The sequence below is a fragment of the Silurus meridionalis genome, chromosome 1 (assembly GCF_014805685.1).
Source record: "Silurus meridionalis isolate SWU-2019-XX chromosome 1, ASM1480568v1, whole genome shotgun sequence".
In the NCBI taxonomy this organism is placed as follows: Eukaryota; Metazoa; Chordata; class Actinopteri; order Siluriformes; family Siluridae; genus Silurus; species Silurus meridionalis.
Window position 1 is genome coordinate 14,337,968 of NC_060884.1, and position 5,743 is coordinate 14,343,710.

Genomic DNA, 5,743 nt, shown 5'->3' on the forward strand with positions numbered 1-5,743 from the left:
ACTTGTGCGTCGGTATTCAGTGATAAGATTGTGCTATTCGAGCCACGTGAGACCGGGTTGCCGGCTGGGTTACTAGCCTCTCCGTCCTTAGTGCGTGTGAATGGTGGTACCGTTTGGGTACCCATCGTTAATGTTGGTGCTCTCGATGCCGTTTTATATCCCACCACTGTTCTCGGGACGTTGCGAGAAGTGTATTTGGTGGATTCCCCTACCGGGCTGACCGAGATATCACAGGTTAAGGCTCAGATCGCAACCTGTGATACAATGTCGGCGTCGGATGTGGGGCACGTCGATAATGTAGAACTGAGCGGGTTATCCGATGAGGAGCAGAAACAGGTGAGGGCACTCTTTCGGGAGTTTCAGAGTGTGTTTTCCACGGGTGACAGAGATCTGGGCTGTACTGATCTCCTGTCTCACGAAATTCCCTTAATCGATGAGACTCCAGTCCGACAGCGTTATAGGCGGATTCCACCATCTGAATACGAGTTGGTTAAGACGCATATTAGTCAGCTTTTAGACACTCAAGTGATCCGGGAAAGCTGTAGTCCATATGCGTCTCCAGTCGTATTGGTAAGGAAGAAGGACTACCGTCAGCTCAATGCTAAGACGCGGAAGGACTCATTTCCACTGCCTCGCATTGAGGAGACATTAGATTCCTTAACAGGGGCCCGCTGGTTTACTACATTAGATCTGGCCAGCGGGTATAATCAAGTCCCGGTTGCTGAATCTGATCGCCACAAGACTGCTTTTTGCACCCCCTAGGGGTTATATGAATGGAACCGTATGCCTTTTGGCCTTTGTAATGCACCAGGTACCTTCCAGCGCTTGATGGAGCGGCTCTTTGGCGCCCAATGGCCATGTCCTAAGACTGTGTCAGAGCTTCGAACCTTTCTGGGTTTTGTGAGCTACTACAGGCGGTTTGTAGAAGGCTTTGCCCAGGTAGCAGCTCCATTGCATCGGGTAGTAGCGGAGGCAGGTAGAGGGAAGATGAGTAGCCGGAGACAGGAATTGGGAGCGTTGTGGTCTGAATCGTGTGAACAAGCATTTCGGACATTGAAGCAGAAGCTTACCACTGTGCCAGTCCTCGCATATGCTAATTTTGAGCTTCCATTTATCTTGGAGATTGATGCCAGCTATGTAGGGCTAGGGGCAGTGCTTTCCCAGGAGGTGGATGGTAAGGTTAGACCGGTGGCTTATGCTAGCCGGAGTCTTCGCCCAGCAGAGCATAATACAGCCACATACAGTTCTATGCGGCTTGAGTTTTTGGCCCTAAAATGGGCTATGGCTGAAAAATTCCGCGAATACTTGTTGGGTCATCGCTGCATTGTACGCACCGATAATAATCCATTGAGCCACCTGGCAACTGCAAAATTGGGGGCTACCGAACAGCGTTAGGCGGCTGAACTCGCGGCCTTTGATTTTGAGGTGCAATATCGGTCAGGTAGGGCCAATCAAAATGCAGATGCTTTATCGCGGTCGCCTTCTGGCGAACAGTTTGTGGAAAACAGTCAACCGGGGACAGTAGTTCCTGAACTACTGAGGCGGGCTGAGGGAGTTAGTCTGGCAGGAGCTACGGCTGTGATGGCCATGCAGGCTATGCCCGGTCGATCGGGGTCAGACCTGGTGCGACTGCAGGAGGAAGATCCCATTATTGGTGCAGCCCTTAAGTATTGGCGCCGAGGCGGGCCCAGGACCCCAAGAGCGGCGACAGTTATCCAACTTGGTTTTAGTGTTGCTACGGCAGTGGGACCGTTTGGAGGAACAGGATGGCCTGTTATATCGACGGGTTGCCAGCCGTATTACAGCCCGAGGTTTTGACTCAATTACATCAGTGTCATGGCCATCAAGTGCGGAGCGCACCTTGAGCTGGTGCGACAGCGGTGCTACTGGCCGGGATGTCAGCTAATGTAGCCCACTGGGTACAGCAGTGTGAGCGGTGTCAGCAGGCCAAGGAGGCTACACCAGTGGCTCGGAGCTATATGGCGCACCTGATGGCCTCCCGTCCGAACGAGATCGTGGCCCTGGACTTCACAGTCCTTGAGCCTTCGCACTCGGGGCAAGAAAATGTTTTGGTAATGACGGACATTTTTAGTAAATTCACCGTGGCAATCCCTACTCGGGATCAACAGGCGGTGACGGTGGCCCGTGTCTTGGTGGAGGAGTGGTTTTATAAGTTTGGGGTTCCGGGGCGGATCCATTCCGATCAGGGCCGCAACTTTGAATCGGGCTCATTCAGCAGTTGTGTAGCCTTTACCAGGTGGGTAAGTCACGCACCACTGCATACCATCCAGCCGGTAACGGCCAGTGCGAACGGTTTAACCGGACAATGCACAATTTGCTGCGGACTTTGCCCATTGGAAGGAAGAGGGACTGGGCATCTTGTTTGTCCCAGGTGGTGTTCTGTTATAATACCACTCCCCACCAAGCCACTGGAGAAACACCTTACTTTTTAATGTTTGGGCAGGAGCCTAGACTCCCTGTGGATTTTCTGTTGGGCCGCGTGCAGGAGCCAGTGGCTGGTAGGGTCCATCATTGGGTGGAAGAGCATCAGGCTCGCCTCCAAGTGGCCGCTGAAAGTGCACGGGAGAGGCTGCAAGCGGCCGCCCAATATCGTAAGGCTAAGCATGACCAGCGGGTAAGGGAGCAGCCATTGACAGAAGGGCAGTTGGTCTATCTGCGAGAACATGGGTTCCTAGGACGTCATAAAATTGAGGACCTATGGAGCTCAACTGTATACCGGGTAGTTCGGGTGCCACAAGATGGTGGGTCAGTGTATACTATAGCACCAGTGTATGACCTCTCTAAAGTCCGTCATGTTCATCGGATGTCCTTAAAACCCCGTATTCAATGTACTCCGGCTCCAATTGAGTCTCCTGAGGGTCAGTCTAAGCTGCCCACACCCTTAGAAGACGAATCTGAGGATGAGGACTTGGTGTATGTGGTAGAATCCCCGCTGGTTCCTCAAGGGGATGTGGAAATGGTTCCAGCTCCCTCAGAAGTAAGGGTTAGTCCCACTCCTGGGGTTGAGGAACCGGGTACTAGGCCCACAGCATTGGAAAGTGAGGGTGTAGGATCGCAGTCAGAGCCGGGATCCATTGGGTTGGGACCGCCCAATATATCTGGAAGAGCCCCAAGACGAACTGGGCGCGTTGGGGCAGGTCAGCACTCAAACCCGCACCGCTTACCACGAGCTGTAGGTGGTGAGGCTAATCAGATTTCTGACAGATCTACCTTGGGGTCTAGTTCTCTGGTTGCTTTGTTTAGGCCCTGGGATTAGTGTTCATCGTCGGGACTACGATGACTAATGGGGGGATAGATTGTGGTGATGCGATCAACCAAATTGATTATTTGTGTGGAAATGGTATGTTCCACGGGTATAAAAGGGGATGAGATTGATAGGCAACCAAGCGCACGTCACCAAGCGCGTCATCTGGGGTTTCAGAAGTGACGTAACTTCCTGTGCGCCGTGTTTATGTCTGCGAGGTAAGCGCTATCAGCAGCAGTTGCATTCCGAACCTTTTTTTTGTCAAACAGGGTAATTTGAGATTCATTTCAACTTGCAGTGTGTGGCTGAGGAACATTGCGGATGTGTTGAGTGACACTTTGTCAGCTTTTCACTCGTACACGTCAAGTGTGCGGAGCGGCGTGAGTTCTATTGGCAGGTATGTGATCAGTTTCATTTATGTGTGGCGAGGCGCATCCCTTATTTTAAATCTAAAGTCTTGTATGTTTTATTAGTGTCACGGAGGTGTTGCAGCAGGCTTTTCGAGCGTCGTTGAGCTTTGCGTCCTTTCTGCATAATCAATACTGACTACTGAGCAGCTGCAGTAATGAACGCATGAAAAGGAGTGCGATTGTAAAGATTGGGTTGTTTTATTTCTTTATGTTGGTCCAGGCTTGACCCGCTTTTCACTGCCTCTTAACGGATGCATATAATATGAACTAACTATCATATCTCTACAAAGGGGAATTGCCTTGCGACCGGACTGACAGCGCTTCCGGCTAGTGAGAGCGCAGCTAAACTTAGCGTGTTGAGTATTTAAGGTTTTGACTGAGGTGGGGTATTTGCATCGTATATCTTTGTATTGTCAGCCCTGTTGTGTTATTCTTTGTTTGTTTGATTTTCTTTCGTGGTTTTTCTGAAGTTGTGGTTTGTAAACTCCTATTTGGGGTTTTGTATGATTTGATTTGTTTTGTAAATGTGATGTTTTATATGACGCTTTTGTGCTGCCTATAATTGTTAAGGAGAGCCGCTATTATCAGGTGATGCTAACTCCTCTGGCAGCGGCGTTCTTTTATAAATCATAGTGTGCTGTTTGTATGTGTGTAGTTGGTGTATTTGTCTAATTTTGTTGTTCTTTTCCCTTCAGAATTGGGGTACCAGTGCTAGCCAGTGTCTGCGGTGTGTGGTGGTGGTACAGCTGTCGACTTGTAGTGATCACAATTGGGTTTGTGGTGTGGTGTGGTGTTGTGAGAGAACACGAGTGCGTGCTGTGTTTAGCTAAAAAGGCAGGACAAAGTCCCCAGTTCTGAAGTGGTAAAACAAGAGTGTGCATGGATGGATGATGTTGTGATTTATTGTACTCTTTTAAATTTTTGCATATTAAAATGAATCATGTATTTTTAATGTGTTCTGAATAAATTGTATGAAATATTTCCTGTTGTCTGATATCTGTCTCAGCCACTACGTATTTGCGTGCTTTTTAGTACTTTTGGGTCCCTGGCCCATTTCCAGGGTGGCATAGTCAATTTACTGCCATATTTGGTATTGGTTAAACACCCCCGCCCCCTCACCATGCCACAGTAATAAATGTATTAGTTGGGTAAAATTACTTTACACATCATCACTAAACAGAATTTAAACGAACAATGTGCGATCAGATTATTTTTCACTGGAAAGTAGGACACATCAAGGCTGCTCTTTATCTCCATTCCTATTTGTTCTGGCCATTGGCCATATCATTGAGATCCTCTGCTTTATTTAAGGGTGTCATTAGGAATAGAAAATTTTACCCCACTTATAACCAAAATTAAGTCTGATCTTCAGAGATGGAATAGTCTGCCTTTGTCTCTAATTGGGAAAATTAATGCTATTAAAATGCATGTTATGCCTACAATCTCTGTTTTTGTTTCTAACAATTCCCTAATTCCTACCTTAGCACTTCTTTGACTCATTAGACCAGGGGTGTCAAACTCAGGCCCGGGGACCAAATCTGGCCCGCGGTGTAATTATATTTGGCCCGCGAGATCATATCAAATGTGTATTAAAGCTGGCCCGCCCGTATATAGCTCATACACCGCTAATACTACAAATCCCAGAATGCTTTGTTAGCGCGTCAGTCAGACCGCTGAGAAACTCCGCGTACTCAGCGCTGAATTTACTCCGCGATTTGCCGATTTTAAAGCCCAGAAATGCGGATTTGAACTGCTCAGTAATCCGTTTGTGGTTGAAGTGGAAAGCGCAGCAACCAACCTCCAAATGGAGCCGATTGAACTCCAGTGTAGAGACACGCTCAAGTCAAAGTACGACTCTGTGTGTGCTGCACAGTTTCCATGTTTCCTCCCCGACACACTGCACCAACTCCGTGCCCAAGCTGCTCAAACGCTTTTATGTTTGGCAGCACATCTATGTGAGTAACTGTTCTCTTTGATGAAGATGAACAAAACACCACTCAGGAGTCTCACTGATGAACATCTTCACTCAATCCTCAGCTCAGCTCAGAGCCTAAACCCAGACATTGAT

General features: G+C 48.5%; 1 pseudogene; it reads left to right on the forward strand.

Moving 5' to 3' along the window:
* Positions 1-264: 264 nt before the first annotated feature.
* LOC124394944 lies at positions 265-3,941 on the forward strand (annotated as a pseudogene).
* The last annotated feature ends 1,802 nt before the right edge of the window (positions 3,942-5,743 follow it).